The following is an 18,189-nucleotide window of genomic DNA, read 5'->3' as shown; positions in this document are numbered from 1 at the left end:
GGTAGTCCCTATGGAGTGTGCCATGCCAAGTAGGAAAGGTACACAAACTATGACAGGACATAGTTCACAACCAAAAAGCCTGCAATGCAGGCATCTGCAAAAGATTGCAGAAGTATCTCTGCCCAGTTAATAGAAAGGTCCAGCTGAGAGCCTGGATTTTTATTTCAAATTTTGCACCTGACAAAATTAGGAGAGTGACTGTTTCACAAGTGGCATCCCTACTTGTAATACCATTAAAGGTAAACAAAATACATTTAGGGAAAAAATGATTGTGTAAATGAAACAAACTACAGAAATGCACAAGAGCATGTAATGATGGGAGAAGGGGTGATGGTTTCAAGCTAGAAAAGGGTAGATTTAAGTTGGACATTCAATATGACGGTGGGGGATCACTGGAAAGAGTTGCCTAGTGAGGTGGTGAAGGCCCCATCCCTGGAGACGTACAAGGTCAGGCTTGATGGGGCTCTGAGCAATCTGGTCTAGTTGGAGATGTCCCTGCTCACTGTAGGGGGGTTGGACTAGATGACCTTTAGAGGTGCCTTCCAGGCCAAGACATTCTATGATTCTATGCACAACTTCCCAAATGATGTAGAAAAATGTTTTTCTTCATAACAGAATGAAACAACTGAAATCTTGGAATTAGGTTTTTACTTTCTTTTCACGTATGAAGCAACACTAAGCTCACAAAATGAACTAGTAGCTCAGCCACCTCTTTTGTGCAGAAGTCAGTGTCGTAATGACTCCTGAGCACAAACAAAAATAAAACCATCAAGGTACAGCTAATAATAATTTTCCAGTGGTTATTTATGGGCCTGATCAGTATTTCACATGCATGCCAAATAGTAACTACTCATGCTTTCAGTCCCATGGGGCACAACACAGTTGCTTACAGCAGAACAGATGAGAAAGGGTTGCTTCTGTGTGCAAGGTAATGGTTAACAAAACAGGAGTTTATAAAAAAACCACCCAAACCTTAGAAAAGCTATTTCCAGATTATGGGATGACAGATTTATACTTCAGCAGATGAACACTACTCAGCAAGAAAACAGAGCAACACAAAATCTATTTTGAAATAAGTATAAAAACAGTCATTGAGAATATGACTTTCCAAACATAGAATGGACAGTATTAGCCAGACAACACACCAAAATGCTAAATGGGTGGACTAGGCAAGAAGCCACTGGTAAACAGCCCATCACCTGCCTTCACGTAGTTCAGTGCTTTCTGTACCTTTTAAAGCAATCTGTACTTATTTGCTGACCCACTCACTCACTCCTCCTCTAAAACCTCTGGAAAAGAAAATATTCCAGCTTATCAGATATGAAAAAAAACCTCTCTTTTTTTCCTCTTTGAACTTACTGCTTCAATGACTGGAAAGGGGATTCTCCCAGTCACCTTAGGCTTCATCTTAGGGTTTTTCTTCTCAGCAGTTCCTCTTCCACAAATATCTCAAGCACTTAGAACCATGACTCATCTGAGCACACCTATGGGCAGCCGAGGTATGAGAAGGACATGACTGTGCCTGGTCCGTATGGGTGCTGCTCCACAGCTTCAGACCTAGTGCAACTAATGAAAACTTCCCCTAACTTCTCTGTTCCTGCTAGAGAAAGCTGTGGACAGTGGAGTACTTGTAGCATTGTGAGAGATCATAAAAGCAGCTCCCACTGATTTTCCTTGCTGTCTCCACAAGAGAAAAAAAGAAGTGTAAAGTGAAAGTTTTAATCTTAAAGGGGTGATTATTTACATCAGTACTCCTTGAGCATTTAATCTTTCATTAGCTTTCCCCACTGTGTCCCCACCCCAGTATATCCTAAGGAGGAAAAATTTATTTGATTGTACTATCCAGAGGCAGCCTTTTAAACAGCTGCTGGAAAAAATGGCAAGAGGTTCCTTTTTCTTGGAAATTGGTGTCTGTTAAGCCCAGCACCTCCTTCTCAGCGCTGAGTTCCCTTGCAGCTCTCCCTCCTGGCCCGGGCTATAAGGCACCAGGCAGAAAGGCAGTCGGCTGGGTTTGCACACAGGCTTCTGTCAGAAGGGCAAGCTGTTAAATTTGACTGTAGTCTGTAAGAGAAAGCAGTAGGTGCATGAAAACCACCTGAGAAGCAGTTCAATAGGAGCTAACTTTCCATTCGGCAGTAAGCCAGATGACTTAAAAACCGGTATCAAAGTTCCTTTATTTGATGGCAGAAAGGTGCTTGGCACAGAGAGGACGGAAGAAAGCTATTCACAGCCAGGTGGTGGAACCTTTTTAGCAAGTTCGTTTGCCTCCTGACTCCATCTGCTGGGAAGACACCCTACTACCTGCTGTCTGCACTGTCAAACTTGGCAGGAGAGGTGCATCACGGTGCATTTTCTTACTCTCCCAGCCTTACTGTGACTCTCCGGGTATTTAAATATTGGGCAGCTTGGAGCAGCCACGGCAGAGAAGTCGTCCTCCCCTGCAATACTTCATGCACAATCACTTGATGCTCTACTGCAACGTGGGGAGCGTCGGCTCATTTGCCTCTGGATGCCCGCGCAGCCGGGGGCTGCTCTTCTTGAGGAGACCAGAAGCGCTCAGCACAGGGTCTTCCTCGGCCCCTCCTTCGATTTAAAGCGCTTACATAACTTCTGGAGCAGGAACAGAAATTTCGATTACTTTGCCGTTCGGTGACTGCTGCAGCCACCCCTTGTAGGTCCCCCCCGGCTCGGCTGACGACAGGTAAATGGTTCACGCAAGCTGGAAGACCAGCGGCGGGCACGGGGCAGACGGAGGGGCGCGGGGCTGCATCTGCGGGGCAGGTAGGGCCCCCGGCAGCCCAGCTCTGCTCCCGCCCCCCGGCCTGGGACAGCTCCTCTCCTGCCCCCCTGCCCGCGCCGAGAGGTCTTGCCCCCCGCGCCCTGCATTCCCCCTAAAGCTGCCCGAAATGGGGCCGAAACGCCTGAGGAGCAGACGGACTTCTCCGAGAGGAGGAGGAGGAGGGTGCTGGTCACTCCGGCAGGGCTGCTGGGTGCGCAGAGCCCGCTCTCCTGCCAGGAGCCCGACACTGAGGGGAGCGGGGTGCCCTGAGGGGACGCACCCACACAAGGCGGGCAGGGCCCGGCCGGCAGCGGCCAGGGGACCCCCCGGCCCCAGAGCAGGAGGAAGGGCTTTCTGCCGCCCTGCCTCCCCCGCCTCCTCCGCGGGGCAGAGCGCTCCCCCGCGCCTCGCCGCCCCCGCCCCGCACGCCAGCGCAGCCCCGACGTCTGTGCTCCCGCCAGGAGCAGGCGGCCGGGAGCGGCGGGGAGGCGGGAGCAGGGGAGGCGCTGCCGCCGCCGGGCGCTCTCCGTCCGCCCCGCACCGACGTCGGCGCGAAGCCCCGCCGGCGCCCGGGGGGAGCGGGTGTGGGCGCGTCGCGGGGAGGGGAGGCAGATGCTTCCCGAGGCACAGCCCCGCCAGAAGGGCTTGGCCCTGGCCAGTGCCTGTCCGTGCGCCGGCTGAAGTGTTCGGCCCGCCCGCCCCCTTCGGGACGCGGGGACCCCCCGGGCGGCTGTCAGGGGACGGCGCCATGCGCCCCTCCGAGGAGTGACGAGCCGTCCGGGCTGCGCCGGTGCTGGCGCCGAACCAGCGGAGGTGGCCCGAGGTGACGGGAAGCGGGGAGAGGTGCTGCGCCAGCGCCGGGAGCGCTGCCACCGTAAGTCCCGGCAACTTCGCCGCTTGCCCGTCCGCCCCGAGAGGGCGAGCCGCGGGGGTCCGGCGAGCGGCGGGGAGGGGCTGCCCGGGGGGCAGACCCGGGCTGGCACTGCAGCCAAAAATAGAGGGGAAAAGAGGAAAAAACGAGGGAGGGGGTTGTTGGAGCTGTGACCCGCAGCAGCGGCGTGTGCGGGGCCACAGCGGAGGGAGGAAGGGGCGCGCGGGTGAGCGGGGAGTCCGCGGGAGCGGCCCGCCCGGCGCGGAGGCCCCGCAAGTGACGGGGAACGGTGAAACCCGCAGCTTCTGCTGCCGCTTTGGCACCGGCGAGCAGGTCGGTGCCGGCACGGAGGGGATTCTAGAGAATAGCTGCGCGCCGTCCTGGAAGTACAGGGCAACTGAATGACACCTGAGTCACCAGTCTGTGCTTTTTATTCATGTCAGAGACTGTTTCCCTGTTATTTTTCATCTTCTGGACCGATATACTTTCTTTGTCATTTGTAAAAAAAATGTAAAAACAACATGAGTAGGTTTCAGAATATTGCCATTGATGACCGTAGATTGATGTATGAGACTATTTACTGGATATATTCAAGTACAATATAAATGCCTGCCAATTTTGTCTTTAAATTGCTATATTGATTTCACTCTCGCAGGCTTTTTGACAAGGCTAAAGTAGTCGACAATTTGTAAAGAGAAAAACTTCTGTTTTATTTTAGTTACCAAATGTCAATTGTAACAGAAATGATGAATGAAAAAATCATTCATAAAAAAAGAGTAAATAGAAAGATATGTATTCCAAGACCTTGAAGTCAATATTGTCAATTTCTACCATATGCCTTCCTGCCACACTTTTATGTAAGCTGGCTACCAGTTGAACTTCTGAAGGGTAGTACAGCATGTGATACTCTTCCCAGGACTATCCAGTTCCCCTGTTACCATAGAGTTACAAGTCTGGTTAAAGGGAGTTTAGAACTAGCCAAGTCATAGCATTAAAATGTCTTTTTGTAGGCACTGAATGAAATTAAGCTCTTGCTTCTCCTGCCTTTCCGCTCCAGTGTTCTTAGCATGGTGCTTAGGTGGGGAGTCCTTGCCTGGTCAGTGGAAGGGTCCCTGCACTGCTCTGGGGCTGAATGTATCAGAGCTGACCAGCGTGATGCTTCTGTGATGCCAACAGCTCAGACTGCAGCTGGTGTCAAGCTGAAGAGGGAATTTAGTTCAGGACTCAGAATCCTAAGTATAATTGTCAAGTAGGTAAATTAAATACAGGAGAGTTAATACTTCCTTTTAATTTCTTCAAACATCTGACAACCTTTACCAGTAAGTAACCTTGGCTAAGTTACTGCTCTGGTGCTTACTATAGCTGTCTTGTGCTGGCTGACAAGAAATTATTCTGAAGGAAGTAAAATGTTGTGTTTCAGTATCTATCAGCATGCAGTAAAGTATGCTAACTTTAAGAATCTTGACTAGATGTTGGCCCTATTAAGATCAATGACAAAATCCCAATTAAACCCTCCAAAGAGTGGGCTTCACTGTAGGTCTTTGTGGTCGCTTACAATGAGTGCCAGATCACTTTAGTTAGAAATTCAAGTGGCAGTATTTAAATTTAGCTAGTGATGACACTTTTAAACAACTCTCCGTAGCACTGCTTTAGAATAATGGGTAAGAACCACACAGATACTAATATTTTTAAAACCCCTATGTATAATGAACTGTATTGTGCTTTCAGGAGGAATAGGCAGTTCAGTTTTGTTTTATACTCTGATTTTTATGGGCAGTTTTGTCAATGCATCATAAAAAAGTTAGATTTCAGTTTTCATATGTACCACATTTTAACAGAGGTATTCAGACAGTATGGGGGAGTGTTACCAGATTATGTTGCTTATGTTAAAGAAGTTCACAAATAAACTGCTAAATATTTGACTTGCTATAAAAATGTCAGTAAACAAACGAGCTATGTTACAGTTTAGTTCTCTGCAGCTCACAAGCTTTAATGGAGGATGAACAGAAGCCTCTTTCTAAAAACCTTGTTGAAATATTACCAAATAATATATTCACAAGGATTAGCTTAATAAACTGACAGAATCCAGTTTAGAAAACTTTTTTTTTTTTTTTAATGCCTGTAGCATAATAGTTTTGAAAACCATCTGAAAAAGTTGGGAGTTTTCATTAAAGATGAAAACAATGTTCTGCAGAGTGTTTGCTGAATTTTCTTCCAGCTCTTTTCCAGATCAAACCAAAATGGATCAGTGTTTAAAAGCTAGCCAGTTAGTATTATATGTTAATTTTAAATCTGTATCTATGAACCCATAACAAGCTAAATGAGGACTTGCAAATCCTGCTATGTAATAATACTGGCATGACCAACATAGCTGCCAATAATTTTCACTAATTTTGTATAAGCAAAAATTGAAGAAGAGCATATAATGACTTAGAGCTCCTGAAAATTACTAGATAGATAAAAGACCCTTCTGTATTAATGTTTAAAATTATGCATGCAAATACAGTTTTTGGCAAGATGAGCAATGAAGTAATTGAGCTACACTTGACTGAAAGTTAGGCTAGCAACTACTGTGAAAATCAGTTCTGAAAATGTGTGTTGGTTCTACATATTAGTAAGCTAGTAAGCTCAGTTTTGTTTCATTTCTGGTAATTGATGCTTGGGTCCTAATTGTTGCCATTGAAGTGAATATTGAATCTCAGATTAATGCTAGCACAGATTATACTTGGGCCTTTCAGGGACAGTCCTGTTACATGCTGAGAACTTTCAAGCGCTGTTTGTGTTATGAGTGACATCCAGTCAGGTCCCTGCCTAGAACTACAAATTGAGTGAAATTCACTCTCTTGAAAAATCTGCAGTGTAAATAGTTGGAGAGACTAAGACATCTTGCTGAAGGCCATATAGTAGGCCAACCAATGATCTAGATCTGAAATGTAAGTACTCTGTATTTAATAAGGGTACACCAAGCACCTTTTAAATCGATTGAATGCTAATTGCTTATTTGATAAAGGTACTCAGAAATGAATGACAGGTGCCTTATTTCCCTCTGATATTGTTTACTTCAGCATTAACCTCAATGTTTACTATCACAAGCCTGCCAAATAGCAACACACAATTACATGTTGTTTGTTCTGTACTGGTTTTTGGTCTTACACCCACATTCCGTTTGACATTACTTTTAGTCACTTCTACTGATGAAGTAGTGGGTCTGGCTGCTAGAAGCCTCTGTTTTGTGAGTACAACACAAGTGCCAGGAGCAAGACATGCCCCTGTGGCCCAGTCCTGAGAAGCAGAGCGCTGGTCTCGGGGTGGCTGCCATGCCTGTGAGACAGTGCTGCTTTGGGTACCTGAAGTGACTGCTTCAGGATGAGCCCCGGGATCTCTGCCTTATGGGATGGTGCTTTGTAGGAGAGCATGCTACAGTACAGCTGCTGTAACCAGTGGTTCTGATGCAGAGAAAGCCTAGATGGAAACTTCCTAAAAGGTAATGCTCATTCTTTTGAAGCTGGAGAAGCAACTGTGAAAGATCACATGTCTAAATAGCACTGCTAATTTTAAAAAACAAATTTACTTGAAGGCAGGTAACACATAGACCCTAGATACTTTGTGCTGAAGCTTTTTATTATTTTTGTTACAGTTATGCTTCCTTGCATAGCTTTTGATGGTGGAATTTGGCAGGTGGAAAGAACGGAGAATCTGTACTCAAGAGTGTTTGTAAAACTGTCCTTCATGCTGGATAAAATTTGAACTGATTTTACCTGTGAAATGGAGTGACACACTGAATTGCTCATATGGAGAGATAGCTAATACAAGATGACAATGGCAGAGATATTGGCCACTTCTCAGTCAATAAGCAGCACTGCTAACAACATGGGGTTTGGTACTCACCCAAAAGTCACAACTGGAAAATCTGTGCCTCATGCTGAAGACTGTATTTACCTTTTTAATCAAGACGGTATTCACAGATGTTGGAGAAGTTTTATTTAGATGATCTCCTGCACAAACTAAGGACATGCTTTTGCCTCATCAGTGAGCCTCTGAGCTGTTCAGTTGGCTCCATGCTTTTGACACGACCCTTGGTTAAAGATACAGGTCCCCTGGGTGGGGAGTACCAGGGGGTGGTAGTTGCCTGCGCTGCCTGGTATGGACTTAGGCAAAGAGTTATCATTAAACTAAGGCAGAACAAGAAGTTTTGATATTCAGACACAGAAGAAAGTGGAGTCATTGAACATGGTTGATAGGAAATTGCACTGGGAATGAGAGTAAGTATAAAGCACATCAGAGGCATGCTGCCATGGATTTTTCCATGGTTTCCAAAATGCCTACTGAATTAGGATCATATGATGGACAGGTGGACTAGTAATGCTTTTTGCAGGTTGCATACTGAAGCACTAGTCCTGAAAGGTGGGTTATTGCAAGGATCAGCTTAACCGTGCCTCAGGGACCCAGGGAAACTGCAGGGAGGAGCTTTCCTGGGTGCAGGAGGGGATAACTGCTGGTGCAGGACTGTGCATACCAAACACAAAACAAACTGAAAAGTGCAGTTCATGCAAGTGCATCATGTCTAACTGCACATTGACATGATTGCAGTACTCCTGTTGTTTTCACAGTAATCCTGTGTGGTTCAGTAAAGGTGGCATGAAATGGCATCTGTTTTAAAATAAGCTCTGGACCTTGACTTTTTTATCATTTACTTCAGGTATACCTAAAAGACCTGGAATAGATTTGGCGGAATTGGCTGTTTACACCACACTTTTAGGAGTGTTTTTGGAAATACTTATGCCATTCAGTTTCATATATCACATTTCAGTGTCACGGTTTCATGTGAAACTTTAACAAATAATTTCTTGCTTGGTCATATCCAGCACAGTATATAAGAACCATATCACTATTTGTGGCTTTTGATGAATATTAACTATTACCAAGAGTTAGATTAATGAGAAGTTTTGCAGTATTTTTGGATCTATGGTTTCACTATATTCATAGTAGGTCTAGCGGTATGTACTTTATAAAGGAGTAGAAAAATGAGAGTCAAGCTTATTGGTGGCTTTGACTTGTTAACTTTGTGATGCCATTATTAGCATGGGCTAAGCTCAGGTTACAAAATTGCTGTTATTCAAAAGCAGGTGTTTGAAACACCTTTCTCAGATGTGGTACAAAGTGCTGAACTACCCCTCTACAATTAGAAAAGCAGATCTTTTTTCTGTTGTTTTTTTCCTATAAATTGGACAGTTCTGCAGGCAACACCAAGTGGGTTCACAGACATATTTGGAGGTTGCTTGAGTGAGAGTTAGTTGTATCTTTGTCTTCAGATTTGTCTTCTCCGAACTAAACTGACAAAAATCTCTTTTAAATGATAGGAAATGCTTCTGAAAACACAGTGTTGCTATTGCAAAGATGTCAAGGCTCCATGGTTAAGATTGTGCTGAAATGTACTTGTAAGAGAAAAAGAAACTAAACTTCTATTTTACTTTTTTATTAGTTACTGGAATCAGACTCCACATATGACATAGTGTCTCTTGAAAGGTCAAATGAATTTTCTGCATGTGTTTTTTTATGGTGAAATATTTACTTAGTTTTCAGTGCTGGCATAACAAAAATGGCTGTAATCCGTGGCACTGTTTTTAGAGCTTGATGGAAGAGTGAGAAAGGTAATCAAAGACTGAATAAATTCATGGAGTGAATTAGCCACTTCTGTTCCTCTCAGACAGCACTGAGGCATGCTTTAACACGAGAAAGCTCATGTGACTGTAGCATTTCAGCTGTGATGTATGCAGATGGATGACTACATTTCCTTCAGTTTTCATTTCCCTCTGGCTGATACCAGTAATGAGTGTTAAGTGCTTAAAAAAATCAGAGGTAGCTCTGCAGTTGTATTTTGTTGATATTGTTTGTATTTGGATCTTCCCTGCAGGTTGTGTGTGCCAGAGCAGTTATCTGTAGCAAATCAATCTGTCTTGCTATAAGTGATCTGTGAAGAAGTAACGTGACCCCCCTGAGTTTCCCTTTTAAATTTACCCCTGTTACGATGCAGTACCAAACTGGTGATGCTCCCACACTGCCTTCAGTACAGAATCTGTTTTTGTCTTACTGATTCCCAAGCTACATTCTTTTGTGCAGAGCTCTCACCATGAGATTTGCTTCAGCTTGCTTTCTTGATGTTTGTCTCTATTCATGTAGTCTTAGTTACCGGTAGCCTTAGTCTGTAGCCTGTATTCTGCAGTCTTAGTTACCTGTAGCTGTGTCACTGCTTCATCACTAACTAGGCCCTTCTCTTACATTGCCCTCCCTTTTCATTGGTGAAACATGATGGTGCAATTTGCTGTGTATCAGCTAACAAGCAGATGGTAGGCATCCTCGGAGGGACAAGTATCATTCCTCACAGAAGAGGAAAGAATGCTGTCCCGTAAAGTTACAGCTCTTTATGTGTTACGGGCTGTCATCTCTAGTCCATTGGAATACCATGAACAATAAAAGATGCTTGGTGATCTTTAGATTGTCATGACAGTCCTTCTCCAAGCTGTACTAGCAGCCTGAAACATCCCGTGGGTGTGAACATTTCATACTCTTAAACATGCTTTATTCAGTCTTCTCCAGCCTTAAATAATGAAGGACAGGAGAGAGTGGATTCTTACACCTTTTGAGGAGTGCACCTTGGCTCACTTAGGCAAACTGTGAGCTGATGGACCGAGCGGCCTGGGGTTGGCCGCCGTGCCGTTCTTGAACCAGGTCGTCACGCCTTTCCCCGAAAGGCAACAGCAAACTTATTAATCTTTTGTTGGCTTTGGTAGAGGAAGGTATCTTAAGACGGCTGAGTGTCCTTACGTGGCTAAAAGTTGGATCTCTCCTGATAAGAGCTTCTTCATTTCTCACCAGTCAGTCCAGCTCCTAACAGATCCTCATTTTCTTTTGTCTTCAAATCCCTGCTCTCCAAAAAATACAGAAGTTGAAGTGTAGGTTCACTGCTGTCATCCTCAGCTGTGCTGTCGCTGCTGGTGTAGAAACCCTATGAAGACTGAAGGATGTGGTATGCAGAGTTACACTGAATAACAAAAAATTTAGAGGAAAGTGTTTTGCAGAAAAGGTAGAACTCAGAAGAAATAAATGCTTTAAATGCTGTCTGCACCTGCACGTTTAGCGGTAGGGATGGCCTTCTGGAAAATTACATTACAAAATGCTTAATTAACTAATAGACAGCAATGCCTTCCATTTGCATACATTGTAGCAGGGGAAGTCTCATTTACGCTCCAATGTTTAATTTTGCATATGCAATGTATTGATAAGACAGATCACTGATACTGGTTAAGTCACTTATGCAGATGTTTGAGTGCATTATTGAATCTTAACATTTTGTATTGCAGATCTTCCCAGAACTGTATTTCTAACAAAGGAAAATGGCAAAGAGGATTAGTGTGAGTCTGATTCAAAGGGTAGTTTAGTCTGACCTATTTAGAGCATCTCCAGTAAGGCTTTGGCTTTGCTTTAGGCTGTTTAAGAACATTTGTTGAGAAACAGAGTAACACATAGATAGCTGATCATGAGTTCCCGATTATGCAGAGTTGTAGTGTTTGGAGTTTAACAAATTCTTTTAAGACCTGGTCTTGAGAAAGACTCAGTGATGGAGAGCAGAGTGCAAGGAGACTTCCTTTAATTTTCTGACAGCTACTTTCCCTTCTACAGGCTGCTCAAGGGCTTGACTCATTTAAGCCCTTTAATTGTTTGCATTACAATACAATATTTTCCTCTGTGTTCAAATGTTGCCAAGTACATTTTGGGTTGAAGCAGAATCAAGCAATAAATATTAATCATTGTTACCATATGTTCTTGCAGATAAAGCAGACTCAGTATTTTCTACTTTCTGGTTTCGAACGTAATTTTCATTTGTATTGTTTCATTTTATTTGATAGTATATTCTTCCTAAAGACTGGAGTAATTTCAGCACTGAAAATAAAAAATGTATGTTTGGATTTATAAGTGTTTAAATAAATGCCATCTGACTTTATTGGCAATAAAGATCTGCAGTGTTTTGAAGGGAATGTGTTCATTCCATGAAATGCCTGAGGTAATCAGAGGTCATGATTGGAAAAATTTGTAGGTAGTCACCATCTAACTCTATCATTTCTTCTTTTTCACCTACCGTCCAAAATAATTCACATCTGACATCTACATGGAAAATAAAAATTGAAGCCCACTCCTGCATTTCGTCATTGCTGTAGCTGTTCGAGTTGTCTGCACAGTGATAGAAGTGACCCAAGTCTTTGCATTTAAACTAGTCCATGGTGAAAAATGCAGCAGCCTGCCCTTTAATAAGAAGAAAAGAAGTGGCTCTTGATGGGCTGTAGAATGTGAGAGGTTAATATGGTTAAGCCAGAAGGAAATATGCAAGCGCTGTACACAGAAAGGGTCCTATGGAACCTCGACCATTAACCGAAGATTTCTTCATGCCCTTGAAAAACATTGGGACAATTTTTTATTAGCCTATAAGTTTTCTGCTTACATAAATAATGTGTAACATATGGTCAGTCTGCTATTTACTATAATGCAGGTCATCAAATGCATTATAGCTGTGCCTCATACCACATCAAAGAGAATATGTTTAATAAGAGATTTCTCTAAGTAATGAATTGTGTTTTTTCAACTCATATGTAATTCCACATGGAGAGATCAGATGGGTATAACATTTAAACATTTAAATCCAACATTTAAAAGGTAGTTAGTTATGCCAGTTACTTAAGTGTAGAATTTTACAGAACTTATTTCAGATCTAATTTTACTGTTGAAAATCTTATGTTTTTTCAAGAAAAAGGAAGCATATTAATGAATTGCAGGATTTTTTTAATCTAGAATTTTAATTTCATTATAAAAATCCTTTTGCATGTAAACAGAATTTCAGTTATGTATAAAACTACTTATAGTAAAATACTATTTGAATTCAAACAAATGCACCATGATGTAAGTGTCTTGAACTCCTCAGTGTGCATCCAACTCCTTGGATGGATAAGGATGCACCAGCCTGGAATAGATACTGGGGGAGAATACAGCCCTATTCATAGTGGATACTTTTAAAAAAGAAAAGTTAACTGTCTCAACCTTCAATCTGTTGGATTTATTTAGAAAATTTTAGCTAGATAATTTTCATCATCTCTGAAAATCTCCTGTAGTGAAGTTTGCCTATGTCTGCGAGTTCGGGCTCCTCTTTCTCTGAGAAGTTCTTGTGCTACCATGCAGTGGAAAATGGACCTGGCAGTAGATGGTTTCTGAGTCAAGACCGAATCTTGTACCATTCTGTAAGAACACACCCACACATGTACAGCCCTGATTATCCTGGAGCTTTGGTCTGCAATCACTCCTTTGAGGTAGGGCAAGCCATTTTATGCTGCCTGAGAGCAACAGAACAAGACTAAAGCACAAAGGAGGTGCAGGAAGAGTTATAAATAGTGTGGAGTATAGGAAAATGGGAATGGCTTCAGACATGGAAGAGGGATACTGAAGCTGGGATTAGGAGTTAGTACTGAGGGCCAGTGGAGGTAGAGACAGGAAGCATTTGAGAAGGACAAACTTACTTGACAAGTCAGATACTGTGGGACAAACTGTTGTCTGAAAACCACTGGCATTCCCAGGAAGAAGTATGCATCTTAATGGAGGACACTTGAACATCCTAAAATACCACTAGAATGAGCAGAGCATAAGAGATACAATGAGATACGTCAGTAATGGTGATGACATGTAGATGATAAAATGTGGGAGGTCAACTGTCATCCATAGGCACAGTCCCAGAGAGAAGCATCAGCCAGAGTTCACAGTAGAAGAGAAGCATACTGCAGAGGCACAAACCCAGCAAGTTACCAGCAAGGTTGGAAGTATCACACAATGAAAAATGAAAAGTGGGTATTTGAGAAGATGTGTGTTAAATACTGTGAAGCAAAGTGAGAAGATCAAAGCCTTCAACATGTGCAGCTGAATAATGTCTCTGGGCAAAATAGCCAGCAGCACTGTTGCTGTTACAAAAAGGAGATTTATAGTGGTGAGACACGTAACTTTCAAAATGAATTATGAAAAAATAGCCATAAACATTAGCATCAGTATTGGGGTACAATTTTGGGGACTGGTTCCAGGAAGAGTTACACCTGTGGCACAAAACACGGCCAATAGGATATGAGAACATTTATTCTGTGAAGGTGAAAGTCCAAGGATACAAGCATGCATCCAGATATCTCTGTAATAGGTACTCCTGTAGATTTAAGTTTGGATGTAACATTTAGCTATTCATTACATTGGATAAATACATTAAGAGCAGTGAAAACTGGAAAAGGATGTAGCCTGGCAGGCCTGTGTTAATGCTGTGTTTCAGTGTGTGTTTGAGGACAGAGGATGTTAACTGCTTGCTGCAAAATCTAGCTGTAAGGCAGTACCAGAAGTGTACATTGCACTGTGATAACTGTTATTTCCACTTTGAGCCTCTTGGCAATAAAGACATTAATTAGAAAAGTGAAGAAGCCATGGGAAAGGGTACAGTTGGTGATAGCAGTAGAGAAGAAAAATGATAGGGGTATTCCATGCGTACGTAGATATTAAAGATCTTTAAGGCAATGAATCAGGAACAAATCAACACAAGAACAATCGTGCAATGATACAGGAACAAAACAACCCACTCATGCTAAATTACATCACTTCCAAGCCCTCTCCAACAAGCATATTCATTATGTTAGATGCACAATTTGGTACTGGAAAGATAGCACAAGGAGGGCAGCTAATTAATGCCTTCCAACACTTTGTCCAGAAAGCAGCATTTAAAAGATGCCTGCTGACGTATCATTTCTACAAAACAGATCGAAGAAGAGAGACCTTGAAATAGCAGAAAATCTTACCCCTTTACCAGGGTGAAAAGCTACTGAAACCTCATGGTGTTAATCACCTGACACTGAGGACATTTCCAAATTACAGTCAGATCCTGATTATGAGTGAGCAGGTGAAGGAGAATAATTGAGCACTGGAACAGATTGCCCAGAGAGTCTGTGGAATTTCCATTCTCAGAGAAATTCAAGACTAGCCTGGATATGACCATGAATAACCAGATCTAACTTTGAAGTTAGCCATGCTTTGAGCAGGGGAATTACTAGGTTATCTCCAGAGGTCCATTCCAGTCTGTTTTTTCCTATGACTTGGGGAATTACTGTGGTCTGGAAAGAAGGCATCCAAGCACATAAAAAATTGAGAGAAAGGAAAAAAAGACTGAAAACACCAAGTTTGGTAAACTGCCCTGGTCAGATTCTGCTGAATCCCAGTGAAATACAATTATGTAAGAAAGAAATCCCAGTTAATAGTGAAAAAAATACTTTTGGAGGGGGAGGAAACCAGTGCCTTCATTTGAGAGAGAGTTTTAGTGGAAAACTGTCTTTCTTCTTTCTCCTTGCATAACTTTTGCACTGTCATTCATGGGCAGTTCCTTCTTAACTCTGACATTTCAACAACGTGTTATCTGGAATCCCGAAGTGTGGTCAAAGCATGAGGGTGGGAAGAGTGAGAAGTTAGCTTTAGTGTCCTTAGAAGTTGGTTAATTCAATGTTTTCGTTGTTTCATTGAAGCAGCATTTCCCAAACTATTTTCCATAGCATCCTCATCCTAGTTGAACTGAACTCTTAAGCAGACATAGCAAGTAACAAGCGCTGCCACGCAGACAGGAGGAATGTGATACGTCTCCAAGTGCTATACAAGCCAACTTGTGCCATTCAACTTTTCCCAAGAGGAGGAATAATCTATCTGACACATGGAGGCAGTTAGAGTTTTCTGTAGCTAGGAGATGCACTGAAAGTACGGTCTGTGTGCATGATGCAATTCATGTCACTATGAAACAAGGTCTCTATCCCATCTGCTTGTTCTGCCACCCTGCTTTGAGCCAATCTAGTTGGCTAGTAATAAAAAAATCCCTGTCTTTTGCATTTTTCTTCCCATAATTTCTGCCACCCTTGGGCAGACCTCTCTTTTTCAAGGATTGGGAAACAGCATATAGCAGGCATTTCCATGAATGAGTCATAACAACTTTAATCACTGGCCTGAATTAATACATTTAAATCAGATAGAATCAGAGCATCTGTCCTTTTATGCTTGGGAGCAGAATGGTAAAATGAAATAAAAGCAAATAACACAAAATAAATCTCTTCTGTGTCTAATGGGGTGACTTGGCTGATCTCAGGTGCTCCCAGCACTGAGTTGTGCACGGTGGCCTCAGAAATTGTAATCCAAGGAAGCTAGAGGCCAGCAAGCCTTTTTGCTTTTTCTGGTCAGGCAGACATGTGGGACAGGGCTGTGCCTGTTGCAGTGGTGCTGCTCTGGGCCATGCAGGCTCACTCTGGTGCTGTCAAGGGCTAGAAGCAGGGTTGCCAGGCTGGTGTAGCACTGAACACCAGAGACTGCATCCTCACTTTCTGCTCACTGCCTTGGGTTGCCTCAGTACTGCTCTCAGACATGCCCCCGCTTCCCCACTCTCAAACCTGCAACAAAGGTGACTGACGGCTTGTCCCTCCATTGTGCAGGCATGCTCTGAGATTTTTTTTATGTGATTGTTTCTTTTGAGAGTCACAGACATGAAAGCTCTGTGAGCATGGATTTAAAGAGGGGGTTTGACTCACTGATGCCCAGGTGCTAGTTAAACTGTTGTGCTATGCTAATAGAAATGGAATGGTAAAAACCAGGAGAGTTCCCATGGAGTGGGCAGTTAGAATAATGTGAGTAGGCTCATCCTGATGTGGGTGAGAGAAAGAAACTCTGCTGATGGATAAACAGCATATCTATGTGATTATCATGTCAGTTACTGCACCAAATGCTTCTTCCAATTACAACAACAATAAAAAAGGAGGATACTCTTAGTAGGCATAGTTACCTGGTTTTAAAACTACCTAAACCAACCCTATGATCCACTGTATTTTGCACTTAATACATTAAAGCCTTAATTCATACTTGAAAACAGCTAATTCATACAAAGTTCTCTTTGTACTATCAATGTAGCAAAGAGTGACCATCGTGAAAATGAGAATAGGACCTAATGCAAAGAATTAACAGTCTGCTTTTGTAATTTACATCTCTTTGCATTAATCTGTTAGAGTCTAGAGACAGTAAGTCTAAATGTAATTGACTTTTTTTTCAAAGTCTGTTAACTCTGTTGGAATAGTATAATTGGTCCCAGTGGTAAATAAGGACCTGAGCCTCTGCTTTGTTGGCCCTTCAACTAACAAACTGCACAAGAGCTACATACTTTTCTGAAGGTGTATGTTTAATCTTGGAGATTTTATAAACTAATACCAGTTCTGATTATTTTTTTTTCTGATATTTTGCACTCCCCAGCTACAACGGACATTAGATGTAACAGAAGTAGTTCCTTCTGTGCCTGACAGTTTCCTACTAAAAGCAGTATTTTCAATAAAAACCAAAACCAATGCTTGAAGCAAATGGCAGCACAATTAAGTAACAGGGCTGAGGTGATCTCACAGAACCAGGAAATACAAATCCAAAGCTCAACTCTAATTTTTAACTTTCCATTTTGACCAGATACCAAGGAGAGCCTGAAGCACTGTTGCATTTTCCCCTAAGACATTATATTAATCCCATCATGTTTGCTTGTGTGTATCTCCACATGTGTGCACATATATTGTGTCTTTTGTTTTCAGTCGGAAGCCTGGACAGTAGCCTGTTAGCCTAAGGGAGGTGAGCAGAACAAACTGGTAAGCAGATGGGTAAGATGCAACCTTCTCAACAGGAATATAGGCACCAGAAGTGGAAGAGTTAAGAGGAGACTGTGAAGATTAAGGGCTCATGAAATAAGGCTATTGTTGCTGCTACTGCTACAGAAGAAAAAAGGATGCATGAGAAAGCTGGAAGAAAAGAAAACAGCAGTCTTTTGGCAAGCCTTGAGCTTGAGGAGCACAGAGACCTATTAATTTTTTTCCCTGTTTTAGAGAGCTTTCCTGCAGAGCAAGCTTTTTCACTTTTCTCGCACCTACTCATTTACCTCTCTCTTCGTGTCTTTTACCGGAGGCGGATGAGTTGCCCAGTAGGTGGCAACCTTTTAACACAGTGCTAATGTATCTTCATCTTTTTTTTTTCTTAACAGCATTTTTCTGCCGAATTTAAATTGATTAAGTTGTATTGTTGCGAGGACTTTAAGTCAAAACTCTCAAATTGGAATGCCCGAGTCTAAAAACATCTGTATTTGTGAATCTAAATGGAAAACAGAGAGGGAGAATGCATGTTCCCTTGTTGTTTCAGAGCAAGTACCTGAGGGAGTTTGCAATAATCAACAGCTTCACTGAAAGCTGCTGAAACCACTTCTGTGGTTTCTAATTTAGGGACTCTGATCTAGCTCAAGGACTCATTTTTGGAATGTGATGATTAGGATATCATGTTTACAAATGGTACTAGAAATTGTGACATCTTACTGTCTGCATTTAATTTACTTCTGTTACATCTTGTTCATTTTTTAAGTTTATTAACATTTTTTCTTCCTAAGAAGTAATCCTCATGATAGCTGGAGAAGTGGGTGTTG

The 18,189-nt window shown here is 42.6% G+C and overlaps 1 protein-coding gene across 1 annotated transcript in view; it reads left to right on the top strand.

The window, feature by feature from the left end:
- The first annotated feature begins 3,571 nt into the window (after positions 1-3,571).
- Positions 3,572-18,189, top strand: part of CALCR (calcitonin receptor) — a 149,479-nt gene continuing 134,861 nt past the window's right edge. The window contains exon 1 of the mRNA XM_051612072.1: positions 3,572-3,653. The gene's annotated coding sequence lies outside the window, so the exon portion shown is untranslated. The remainder of the gene's footprint in view (positions 3,654-18,189) is intronic.

Source organism: Apus apus, chromosome 2 (genome assembly GCF_020740795.1).
Source record: "Apus apus isolate bApuApu2 chromosome 2, bApuApu2.pri.cur, whole genome shotgun sequence".
NCBI lineage: Eukaryota > Metazoa > Chordata > Aves > Apodiformes > Apodidae > Apus > Apus apus.
This window is presented reverse-complemented; position numbering and strand designations above follow the sequence as displayed.